Here is a 14,017-nt window from a genome sequence, read left to right on the forward strand (position 1 = left end):
AGTAAAGTAAAATGATATATACAATGAAGATGACTTAGAGCAGCATTGTTCAAGCATGATATCTCTTGAGAAGCCGGCCATTCACCGATCCACCGGGACATTCATCACCATTCAACTCTTTGAGAATGAAATCATTAGGACCACGATATGCAGCAATCTTATAAGGACCTTTCCATAAATTATCAAATTTACTGTGCTTACCTTTGTCCTCGTTTCGAGCATCCCATCTCAAAACAACATCCTCTAGCTGAAAATTTTCCAACTTTGCCTTCTTATCATAGATTTTCTTGATATGTTCTTGCAGCTTTAAAGAGTTTTGGAGAACTTCTTCCCTTGTTTGCTGTAAGTGGACCATTTGATTGATTCTCCGTTGCATTGGATCCATATCTTCTCCCGTTTCTTGAAGTAATTTCGCGACCGGTACACTAAGTGATGTTGGAAAGACTGCATCAACTCCGTATACAATCTCAAATGGCGACATTCCAATGGACTTCTTTTGGCTCACCCGATCAGCCCATAATGCATTGACCAACTTCTTGTGCCAACTTTTCTTGTTAATTTCCAGCATCTTCTTGATAATGTTCACTAGTGACTTATTTGATGATTCGGCCAGCCCATTACCTTGCGGATGATAAGCGGTGGAGTGACCCAAGCTGATGTTGTACTTATAGCAGAAATCAACCATCTTATTGGACTTAAAGGCAGCTGCATTATCTGTGATTATTTTGAATGGACAGCCGAAACGTGACAAGATATTAGTTTCAAGAAAAGCGATAATTACCGAATCTGTGGCCTGCCGAGTAGGAATTGCCTCTATCCACTTTGTGAAGTAATCAGTGGCAGTCAAGATCCATCTATGCTGCCCGGACGAGCTGCAAAATCAGGGTCAAGGACTAAAGAATCGAGAGCACTTTCAGATTTAGCTTTAAACAAAGATAACTCAAAACTTTCTTCGAATTCAAGATCTTCAAAATATTCAATAACAGCAGGTGATGAATTAGATCTAACAATTGGTCTTGAAACAGAAGCCAGCTTGCTTTTACGAATAAACTAGGAAAGAAAAAACCGCTCAGCCGTATGAAAACTCTTAGCCTATCATCCAAGGCTTAGAGTTCCATAATGATACTGGGATAAAGATGTCAATGAAGTGCGGATTTCAGAAGCTCACGAAGATCGACTGAAGCAGCGTTTATCTACTAATGCTGATGTAAAACAAGAGCGTGTTCGAAGGCTACCTGGCGTATCTTCAGACTCCGTCTAAGACTTAAGAAATTACACAACAATGAGCAAATAACAAATTTGTTCTCCCCAGTATGGTCGCCAATATGTTAGCGCTTGGAATTCACCTAGGCTGAGATAGACAAACTCTCAAGGCTACATCAAACCATTTCACCTCGTAGCTAGCCCTACGAGGTATGAGAAGGCTCTCTCGGGTCAGATTTGATAGATCTTTCAATATGATTAGGCTGACCAATTAAGAATAAAGATTTTAGGCTAGTAAACTGATGAGGAGGATTGATTTGAAGTTTTTGGGGTTTTTAATGACGGGGTTTTTCTGGGCTGCATGGGCAAAATCACAGCTTCAAACAGAGAAATATAATGAACAACACAGGTTGACGACTGAGGCAAGGTAGGCAAGGAATTTAGCATCAAATCTAGATTTTTAAATGGGATGGCAAGACTGGTGAGGAGCTAAGGAGGGCAAATAATACTTTGAATCCTCCTTAAACAGAAGAAAACATTGAACGTGAGAAAATTTATAGGAGGAGCATACAATACTATGAATTCCTACCTAAACACTTCCTTTGCTCAACTAGAAACGATCATGAAGTGAAATGAAACACAACAGATTACATATGAAACACAAGAAAACACTTATGCTAAATTAACAAACCACAGGAATCTCAGAAGAGCTGTGAAATTTCATTAAAAATCTCTCTCAAAGACTGTACAAGAAAGCTCTGCTACGCTCCAGCAGCTCCCAGCACTCAAAAAACTCTTCCCTCTCTACTTTACAAATGAATTTTTAATACCATAAAATCAAAATGCTGCCCAAAAACAGGGGCGCTGTTTTAACTAGCACTACAAAAATCAACAAAAAAGCGTTACATCCATTCCACAAATAGAACAATGTTCCCCTAAATCTGCTGATGATTTGGCTTATTAGGAGACAAAATCTGGAGCGAAAATCTCATGAAATCAGGATTAAGGATTGAAATAGACAAATTCGTTTCTCTTGAAATCCTATGGCTAATAAATCGGAGCGCTGATCCCATTGAATAAAGTCTGGAAATAGGCATCGAATCCTATTCTGCTGTTCTAGCACCGTTTGAATAGCGGTCACAAAGCGTTCATTGCCTGTTGATTCCTTCTCTAATGATTTTCTTTTAATACATTAAATAAGTCTCTGTTGTAAAAGAAAACAAATCAACCCAAAAACTCCTGCGCTGTCTCACCTGAATTACATAAATAGAACAGGCAATAACTTTCCCCTCGAAAATCTCTAACCAAAAAGTCTAACAATTGGAGCGCAGACTCTTATGCATCTGGTAACAGGTGTCTTCGTTTATTTTTGGCTGAAGTGAAGGACCAGGTGTCAAAGACGTGAGCCAAATTTTCCCACGTTGCTCTAGCAGCTTAAGAGCCCGGATTAAAACTAGGCGACCAATGCCAGCTATCAAACAACGCCTATCCCAAGTATGACCACGTTCCTCTGCTTCAGCGAATATTTCTCCATACATTCACATGTATCTTCAACCAACAGAGTTTCGTTTGACTTGCACATTTGATCTCATCCAGCAATGGAACTCAACGTTCACAGCATTTGATTTTATTTCAAATAGCAATCTCTTCACTTCGATTAGTGTTTTGATTCATTAGCACAGAGATGGAAATTCTCGCCAAGGATTTGACCACACCTTGATCACGATTTATTTGTGCGCATATACATTCCCAACTGAACTTCTCTTGTACTCAAACAACAACGTGGAATGGTTAAAAGAAGTCAGCTTTACGAAGCCGTAATCTTGATCTTTGAAGATGCTCCAAGTAGTTTGCAGAGAAGCATAGTCAGAAAGATGACTACCTCCACTGCCAGCAACTACATGAATTGTTGCATTAAACGTTCCTGAATAATGTGACTTTTCTGTACTCACACAGTAGTTTAAATAAACAGGGCATGATCTTTCATAGTTGTGAACATGACCAAAGAAAGCAATGTCCACCTTGTATTTCTGCCAAAGTTTTTGGTAAATCTCTCTTCCCATAGGCTCTCCAAATGCTCCATGAACAACAAGCCATGAATTTGAGGAATAACCAAGAACTCGATGTGAAATAAAGATAAGCCACGGTTGCCTTTGTCTGTCAGCAGATGCTAAACATTCCTCTATGAATTTATATTGTTCTGTTCCTTCTTGCCAATCAAGTTCTGAATCTGCAATGCAGAAATGGAACATACCATAGCCGGTGAAATACCATATCTTAGCATCATTCAATGTTGGTGCATAAAATGTGCTTTTAGCTGGTACACCACATTCTCCACCTGAATCTATATTCTTATAAAATGAACCTGAATTAGGCTAATCACGTTCATGGTTACCACTTGCTACCATATATGGAACATGTGAAGCAATGGGCTCCACTTGTGCTGTGAACTGATCCCATTCCGATATGTAGCCATTGGCATAAGATAAATCTCCAATATGAAAAACTATGTCAATATTATCCCAGTCCTCTATGAGGCGATCAGTAGTATTTAGGGTGCCTGGTTGGTAGTCGCTATATGCATTAGAACCATCACGCTTTTCCCCATGTCACCAAAAATGATTACACGCTGCAAAGGATCTTGGCCAGGATATGGAGATGCTGCAAAATAATTTAGCTGGCCCCAAATATATGACCCATTGACTAGCCTATGGCCAACCTTGTAGTAGTATTTGGTGTTTGGCCATAAATCCTTCAAGATACTTGTGTATATGAAGCCTGGGTCTCGCCAGCCAACTGTGCGTGCAGGCTGACCACACATCATGTCACGGGTGTGTGTCAATGTTCCAGCTGGTGACAATCCCAATACAGTCGTATCCACCGCCATTGCTTTCAAATCTTTCCCTTTTGGTTTCTCACTGAAAAACAGAACTTGACCTTTATCATTAATCTTCATCAAACCAAAATCAGATGCACGATTGTTCTCAATAGGGATACAAGAAATTGTAACATCAGCACCATTGTCTCTGTGTTTCGGAACAAAATCCACGTAATCCATACGATACAAATGATCCCCAAACAAGATAAGAATGTCATCGATCTCTTCGTTTTTTGCATTCTCAAAAAGTCAAGCAAATTGGCGGACGGCCTCAGTAGTACCTTGAAACCAAGTCTTTCCCAGCTCTCCAGGTCTTTGAGTGGCTGCTAAAACCTCCACAAATCCATCTCCAAAGTTTACTCCATTGCCAAAATTGTAGGCCCACGCAAGGTGTCGATTGAGAGAGGCTGAATCAAACTGTGTAAGCATATAAACCTTATTGATTCCGCTGTTGATACAATTACTCATTGGTACATCAATTAAACGGTATGCAAAACTCTGTGTTCTCAAACATCCGCAATACAATGTAGGCCATATAGTCCAGCTCTCTCATTTCATTCAACAGATTTTATGCAGCTTCGTAATTCTAAAACTTAGTGACCAGCTGAACTTTCTCACGGAGCAAACCCTTTTTGCTAACTTGGATTTCATTTGTGAAAGGCCCATACATATCTGCAGTGTCAAAAAACATGATGCCTCTGATTGCTGATGATGTTTTGACTTGTGTTTGTGCTTTGGCAGAGATAAGAGCTGAGGAAGCTGCTCCCCTTTGAAGAGCTGGAGATGAATTACATAATCTAGAACAACATATTAATGATTTCTTCTTCAAAACAGGGTTTTGAAGAAGAATCAATCGCTGACATGAGACGGAGTCTAACAGGTCCCACTGTTGATAGTCCAGATACCTTTGCAATCACTGTATCTGTCACTGTTATTCGCCTTCCTCTTACTATGGAATGATCGTCTAGAAAATCTACAAAAATTCGATAGCCACAACTTCATGGGGTTGCTGTAGTCATGTAAAATAGGCGATCCATCCTGCTCTTACCAAAATTCCTTGTGCAACGTCAAAAATTGTTAGTACCTGTGGCTTGTTGTGTACTGATCAACCTCCCATATCGTCTAAGTTCTGCACATTGTTAATTTTACACAACAATACACAGAGATAACAATGGAACAACAAACTGTGCATATCAGATAATATCCCTTTTTTAAACATCAATACTGTTAAAACTTGCTATTAAGGGATCTGATGCAGTCTAGTAACTCTGAATAGGAAACTGACATGTATGCAGGAGTATTTTGGAAATCACCCACGCCCCCCCTTGAAATGTGATAGGTCATCCTCGACCGATTAAATGGAGGAGCAGCATATTGGATGGCAATCGTACAATATAAAAAGGAAAGGTGTACATATTTATGGCAAGATCACAAAAAGTATCGAGTTGCTGAAATCGAGGCTTATGATGAAAATTGTGAATAGATATGGAGATGCTATGTAATGATGTGAAAAAGGGAGAAGGACAGCGAATGTAGGTAAAATGATTATGCGATCCTCATCCCACTTAAACCGTTTATGATTGATTTTAAATGATATTCATGCATAAAAGGTTCAAAAAGGAATTTGGGAACATAACCTCTTTTGAAATAAATATAAAGAAATAAGAAAAGGGTCTATAATTACTATTGATGTTGAAAAATATGACTCCAATACCATCAGTAGAGCTCTCTTGCCCACAGGTGTTTATAACCTTGACAAAGTTGCTTTTTCACCCTTGGAACCATATTCCTTTATGTATGCCTAGGAAAGTGCTTTGTGATGTCAGAATGGAGCCCGTTGTGTTGGCCTGGTAACCAGTTGAATCACAATGCCATTCACCAGGAAGGAGTGAAATGTGGGCAGGCCGACTCGTGATGAGACCTCCTGTTCCAAGGACTTTTATTTTTTCTGATGTGCCTATTGAATCATATCCTTGGTGTGGTGGCCATAGTGGGAATGCCACTTCACTGCTTCCTTATGATCATGATAGGATGGCTCTTGATGAGAACCCCTATCCTTCATTTGACAAATCATAGGATTGTTAGTAATCATATAGATATATTTTTTCTTTCTCTTTTCTTTCATATAGCACTTCCTATTTATATATAGAGGATGGCTCAACACTCCTTAAGAGTAGGGATGGTGGAAGAAGTCTGAACATCTCAATAGAGGAAAGTATGCCCTTATTCTTATTCAATAATAATAATCAATGAGAATTATGAAAATTAGGGAAGAACCAACATGATAAAAATAATCAACTAATTTAAGTTTAAGTGAAGATAAAGACAACAAAGTGATATAGATAGTTGTGCCCTTTCCTTTTCCTTATCAATACAAAGCAATCTCTTTAAAGATGACAATTTTTATTTAATTTTCTTATTTCAGTAACCTCTAATTTTTGTATCTTTGCATAAATTTGTATCTTTGCCTTGGAAGGATCATGAAGAGTGAAACATTATTCACAAAAACTCTCAAAAAATATGTTGTTCTTTAAGAGAAACAACGAAAAATGCACTCAAAAAGTGTTGTTCCTTAGATGGAACAGTTGCTGTTCCTTAAGAGGAACAACAGAAAGAACATTTGCACGCAAAAATTGTAGTTCCTTTAAGAAGAACAACAAAAAAGAAAAAAAAAATTACACGCGAAACTGCTGTTCCTTAAGCAGAACATCAAGTAAAACAAGCGCAAAATAAAGTGCTGATCCTTCGGCGGAACAGCCAAAAAACACTCCAAATCGAAACTGTTGTTCCTTAGAAGGAACGATAGAAAGTAAAAAAAATAGCAAAACTGATGTTCCTTTAATGGAACAACTAAAAAAAATGCACGCGGGGTTGTTGTTCCTTAAGAGGAATGACTACTGTTCCTTAAGAGGAACAACAACTGTTCCTTAAATGGAACAACAAAAATATGAATCACACAGAGTTGTTGTTCCTTAAGAGGGATGACTGTTGTTCCTTAAGAGGAACAACAACTGTTCCTTAAGAGGGACGACTGTTGTTCCTTAAGAGGGACGACTGTTGTTCCTTAAGAGGAACAACAACTGTTCCTTCAGAGGAACAACAAAAAAAATAGAGACACACGAAGTGCTGTTCCTTAAGAGGAACAACGAAATAGAAACATGCGAAAATGCTGTTCTTTAAGAGGGACGGTTGCTGTTCCTTAAGAGGAACAACAACTGTTCCTTAAGAGGAATAATGAAAATACAGTCAGGTAGAAGTGCTGTTCCTTAAGAGGAACAACAAAATACAACACGCAGAAGTATTGTTCCTTAAGAGGAACAACAAAAATGCAAACACCAAACAGAACATACAAAAAAGCTGTTCCTTAAGAGGAACGACTGTTGTTCCTTAAGAGGAACAACAACTGTTCCTTAAGAGGACCAACCACTGTTCCTTAAGAGGAACAACAACTGTTCCTTAATAGGAATAGCACGAGAATATTAAAGAAATCATCTGTTGCTCCTTAAATGGAACGACTGCTGTTCCTTAAGAGGGACGACAACTGTTCCTTAAATGGAACAACAATAAAAATCTGTACAAAAAAACCAGTTTATACAAGCGAAAAAGAAAGAAAGAAAAGTTTATCTACAAAATTCAGAAACAAAGGAATTGTTCAGTGAATCAATGTTGAGGAGGGGTTATCTTCCTCAGCAAGAATCTGCATAGTGGAATCTTCCCGTAATTGCTGGTAAAAGGATTCATGAGTAAGCAGTTTGTGATAAAGTCCCACTCGATGACCGCTTGCTTTGAAAGCATGTCCATATCCATCAATGGTAGTTAATGTAATGGTGCCATTTTCATGCACTTTCTGTATCTCATAAGGTCCAAGCCATTGTGTCTGGAGTTTTCCAGGAAAATCCTGAAACCTGGAATCGTATAGGAGTGCCCAGTCTCCTTCGTGGAAGATTTTCTTTTTAATCAAGGCGTCATGCCATTTTGCTCTCTGTTGTTGAATTAATGCAGTGCGTTGAAGAGTTGAGAGCCTTATTTCATCTAACTCATTGATTTGCTATAATCTATTAGTCTGGGCCTCATTTAAATTCAAACCCACCTCCTGTGCTGTTCTTAATGTTTGAATTTCGAATTCGATTGGAAAGATGGGTTCTTTTTCAAATACTAATTGATATGGTGAATACCCCGTGGTGTTTCTCCACGTTGTTCCGTATGCCCACAAGGCTTCTAGCAATCTTGCAACCCAGTCACGTCTGTGTGATGCAACTATTTTTGTAAGTATTGCCTCAATTACCTTATTAGTGCTTTCTACTTGGCCATTTGCTTGTGGGTGGTATGGAGTTGTAATTTTGTGCAGAATGTGGTAATTTTTTAATGTTGCAGCGATTTTATTGCCTACAAATTGCGGTCCCCCATCTGTAATTATCTCCCTTGGGAGGCCATATCGCACAAATAATTGGAAAATAAAATGTATTATAGAATCCTCTGTAGCTCTTGGCAGTGCCTCTGCTTCAACCCATTTGGTAACATACTCTGTTGCAACCAGTATGTATGTTTTCTGATTTGATGATGGGTTAATAGGACTAATAAAATCGAGCGCCCATTGCTCAAATGGCTTAATTACTAACTGTGGGTTTAGAGGCATTTCATTAGATTGTCCAAGGCGCCCTGCCTCTGGCAGCTATCACAGGCTTGAACAAACTTTTTAGCATATTTAAAAATAGTGGGCCAGTAATAGCCTGTTTGTAGAACCTTGTGACCGGTCCTGCGGTCTGCGAAATGTTCACCACACGGCCCATCGTGGCATGCTTTCAGAATGTCAAATATTTCATCTTCTCGGATGCATCTTCTGATGTGCATATCTGCCCCTGTATGAAATAAGTAGTGCCCAATCCAAGAGAATCAGGTACTGCGCTGCACTATCTGCTTTCGTTCATTAGGCGTTAAATGCTTAGGTAATTTGCCTACTGTTAAGTAATTCGCAATGTTAGCATACCATGGTGTTCTGACAGTAACAGTGAACAAACATTCATCCGGAAATTGATTTTTGATTGCTGCTGCGTCCGCTGGCTTTGGCATTCGTGAGAGAAAATCAACTACAAGATTCTCTTTTCCAGGTCAATCCTTAATTGTGATTTCAAATTCCTACAAGAGAATCAACCATCTTGTTACTCTACCATTTGTAACTGGTTTATTTGCTAAATATTTTATGGCAGAGTGATTTGTATATAAAACTACAGGATACCAAGTTATATAATGTCTAAACTTATTTACAGCATGTATTACAACTAAAAATTCTTTTTCAGTCATAGTATAGTTTAATTCAGCAGGAGATAGATTCTTGTTAATATAATAAATTGCATATGGATTTTTATCTTTTTCCTGCCCAATAACTGCTCCAATTGCTGTGTCTGAAGCATCAAATGAAATTTGGAATGACAAATCCCAATTGGGACCCCTAAGCACCGGGGCTGTCGATACGAGCTTTTTCAGATCCTCAAAAGGACAGTCACACTTATCTATCCAAATGAAATCAACATTCCCTATTAGTGCATATAAAGGTGCAACAATTTGAGAAAAATGCTCTATAAATCTTCTATAATAACCAGAAAATCCCAGAAAACTGCGTACCTCTGTTTGTGTGGTAGGAGTAGGTATTAAAAAAATTATCTGAATTTTAGCCGGATCTACCTGTATTCCAGCTGCTGAGATATAATGACCTAATATGAGTCCCTCAATCATCATCATATGACATTTTTCATGGCTCAAGTAGAGCCTGGTGGCAATACATCGTTGCAGCACCTTTTCCAATGTTTCTAATGCTGGCTCAAAATCATCTCCATAAGGTGTGAAATCATCCATATATACTTTGAGCCCTTCATTTATTAAATCTAAAAAAACGCTGAGGATGGCCCTCTGAAATGTGGCAGGAGCATTGCATAACCCAAAGGGTAAGACTTTGTAAGCAAATTCTCCCCAAGGATAGGTAAAAGTGGTTTTATCATGATCTTCAGGGGCAATCTGAATCTGATTGTATACACTGAAGCCATCTAGGAAATAAAAGAATTTCTTTCTTGCTAATGTGTATAATACCTGATCAATGAATGGAAGGGGGAAGTGGTCTTTTTGGGTTGCTTTGTTCAATTCTCTGTAGTCTACACATATCCGCCACTTTCCATTCTTCTTTGGCACCACTACTACTGGAGAGACCCACTTGTTGTCAAATATTGGGTAAATAAAGTTTACATTTAAAAGTTTTTGTAATTCAGCATTCACAATATCCTTAAGATGAGGGTTTAATCTTCATGGGGGTTGACGAACGGGTCTAGCATCCTTTTCTCTATAAATGTGGTGGCTACACAACTGGGGATCAATGCCTTTCATATTGGGATAATCCCATGCAAAAGCTTCCTTATATTTTCTCAGTAGTTGGACCAACTTTTCTTCTTGTTCAGCAGTCAAATTTTTGTTAATGTTCAAAGTTTTTCCTAGCTCAATTTCTATTGTTTTTCTGTTGTAAATAGAGGTGGTAGGTATTGATTGATCATGAGTGTCTTTCAGGGGATCTTCTTCTACATCATTATCGAATGCTGCCTCAAGCATGTGACATTGTAAATGGGTCTGGTTTCTGGTTGGTTAAGCAAGCTATTAATAATGTCGTCCTTTGTTTGGTCTTTAAATTCGAGGGCATATTCAATGGTTAATGGTGATCTAATATTTTCTATCAGGTATGATATAGGTTGTTTCTTTGTTTTAATTATTGTGAGGCTTGGCTGGGCTAGAGGGTATAAGGCTAAATTCTTGGCATTACTCCCTCTTACTATAGTCATGTTGCCTTGTCGACAACCAATGTAAGCGTCAGCAATTGCCAGCCAGGGTCTACCTAAAATTAAACGATGTCAATCTAGTCAGTTTTTGGGATTAATAATCAGAAAGTCTGCAGGGTATTCCCAGGAATCTACAAATACCATTACATCATGTAGTGTACCTTTTGGTCTGACTACCGATCGGTCAACCAACTCCAAAAAGTTGTGGTTGGGTCTAATGATGTAATGCCAAGCTTTTGACAAGTGGTGGTTGTTAAAATGTTTATTGCAGCTCCTAAATCAACCAAGGCATTTGGGAAGGAGCATCCATTGATTTGCACCGTGACTATAGGATTCCCTGGGTCCTCATATTTTACAAGTGCTTCTCTTCCTGATAGTAAGTCAGATAGGGTGTCGACTACTTGGACAATTGGGTTAGTTGTTATTCTCCTCTTGGGCTTTTTTATACATAATTCTTTAATGGTTATTATGTAAATTGGGATATCTTGGATAGCTTGGAGGAGAGGAATTTTTATACACAAATTTCTTAGTTCTCCCAAAAAATCAAAATCAGGATGTTTTATTGGGCGCGGTATGATTAATCGTTCTGGGAATGGAGGAGAAGAGTTGGTTGCTTGTTCATGAGTTTGTTGTCTAACCACATTCTCTTCTTGTAGTGTTTGTTCTAAAGGTAACGAGTTTTAAACTTGATCATTTTTGTCTCCCTCTGTTTCTATAATGCACCCAGATCTTAATTGAATGTCGTTGCACTCCCTTAACTCGGTTTCTAGTTTTGGTCCTTCAATTATTTGAATAGATTGAACTAGTCTATTGTTGGGGTTCGAGTTCGGTTGGGATGGGGTTGTGGTCTTAAGTTGGTCTGGGGATTTTGTTGCAATGTATAAGGTGCTGGAAGTGTACGTTGAGGGAGAGGAATCGTTCTAGTTGGCTGATTTATCGGTCTCTGCCAGTTTGACTACCAAGTTTGAATCTACGAGGTGGAGGGTGACCATTGTGTTGGATATGCATTGTTTTTCCAAAATGGTGGACAATAAGGAAAGTTTGGCCAGTTGGTTTGATTTGGCCATGATGATATGGGAAATGGCTGTTGTGACTAGTTAGGGAAAGGTGGCTGATTCTGCCACATTCCATTATATTGCTGAGCATTATACTGAGGAGACTGAAAAAAAGAGGATGGATCAACAGGCATACCTGTTTGTCGTGGCTGCCACTGACGGCGCTGATTGAGTAGGTAAACCGGTTCTGTTTCTTCTTTTGCTTTCTTGTAAATTGCTTTCAATCCCGGGAGTGAGGGGTAGCTTTCTGTGGAGTGATATTTCGTGCAGATGGTGCAAAATTGGACTGTATCCAATGGACACTCTTTGTGGCTATGTTTCTTTCTGCATCTGGGAAGAATATTGCCAAATTTTGCTCTACTTCTGCTTGTTTTTATCTAGCTTGCATGATGTCGAACTGCATTGACAGAGTCCCTAGAATATCAATTTTGAAATCTTCTAGTAGATTGCTAATTTCTGCACGGGTTATACCTCCACTGGGGACCTTACTATCCCTTGTGATCATGTCACGTTCTGCTGGCTTTAGTCTTGTGCTGCCTCTCGAACTCTTGATACACAAATTAATGATGTCAGCAAAATTTTCCTGATATATGTCACCTTTGCCCATAATATTTAATGTTTCAACCCATTGTTCTTTCATCCCTTTAATTAATGTAGTTTTTAACACATTGTCTAGCAAGGGTAAAGATGCATAAGGAGATCTCTAGAGATTTTATTGAAAGTGTTCTACATATTCCTCCAGTGTTTCATTAGGTCTTGCTGTCATTTGAAATATTTCATCCTTTAATTCTCTGGACCTATAATAATCCTGATATTTCTTTAGAAAAGCACCTTTCATCTGATCCCAATCATTTATAACACCTCCACCTAACCCCATAAACCATCATAAAGCTGCTCCTTTTAATGTGGAGGGAAATAGTTTTAGTTTTTGGGATCAGTGGTATAGTCATACCCCCAACATAATACATCCAATTCAGAATGCATCTGGATCTTTCGATGTTAGGCCATGGAATGTAGGAATATGCTGGAGAGGAATGGCCTTCATAGGTGCATTAACTATAGTGTCCACAATGGGATATTGCAGTGTAGAGGTTTGAGGTGTTTGCTGGTTCTGGGCCATTTCATCAAATATGTGCCAATATCCTTCTGGGATTTCTAGGGAGTTGTTCCTAGGCTGACTAGAAGGAGTAGGAATGACCTTGACAACACTTCCTTGGTTTGGGATAATGAGCGGTCCTTGCTGAACTATTATCTGGGGGGATCTTGGCTCTTCAGGTTCTTCTGCTTTGTTTTGGATGATCTTGACAACACTCCCCTTATCTGGGCTGCTGAGTGTTTGAACTATTTCGAGAGGGGATTTTGGATCTTTTATTTCCCTTGTTTCTCCTCCTCCTTCGCAGAGATTACTAAAGTTCCCTTCTTGAAAAGAAATTGGGCGAGAATTCTCAATTTCTTGAAAATCTTGCTCAGTCTCTTCTGTTTTGCTATGCACCTCAGCAAAGGCTACAGATGGTGAACCTGTGGCCCGAAGGGAGCCAGTAGGTTGTCTAGAAGCAACTTTTCTAGGGCCCACTGATGGCTGAGATACAACTTGCTTAACGATATCGTCTATGAAGGTTGATCGACCAAGGGTCATCGGTCCCTTAGCTTTGTCAGGTTTGGGTAGCAGTTTTGGAGTATTTTCAATTTTTTTCTTCTTAGTCATACACACAACTCAAATGTTTATTTCTACCCACAAAAAAATTAACAAATCTATTGGAAAGCGGGTGGGGGAGCAGGGCTGTTACATGCTCCGTACGCAGGTTCTTACCTTTTGTTTTTAATACCCAATTCTTTCCTAGCAGGCACTCACCAGATGCACACTACTCTCTAAAAAAGAAATGGCTACACTCTCCCCGGCAACGACGCCAAAATGTTGAGGTATAAAAGGTGTCTTTTTAACTCCTATTTATCCTACATTAATTATCAATCCAGGTGTGATTTTCTATTTCAAGAGTGTACTCAGTCTGAGGCGGTCAATTCAATCCAAGAGTAATGTTTTCCAATTTGCAGTACAATGCTTC

The 14,017-nt window shown here is 38.9% G+C and overlaps 1 pseudogene; it reads right to left on the bottom strand.

The window, feature by feature from the left end:
• Positions 1–2,930: 2,930 nt before the first annotated feature.
• Positions 2,931–14,017, bottom strand: part of LOC149162888 (putative inactive purple acid phosphatase 27 pseudogene) — a 31,368-nt pseudogene continuing 20,281 nt past the window's right edge.

Source organism: Pinus tabuliformis, chromosome 5_2 (genome assembly GCF_031772625.1).
Source record: "Pinus tabuliformis cultivar Carrire ecotype Pingquan chromosome 5_2, CPIR1, whole genome shotgun sequence".
NCBI lineage: Eukaryota > Viridiplantae > Streptophyta > Pinopsida > Pinales > Pinaceae > Pinus > Pinus tabuliformis.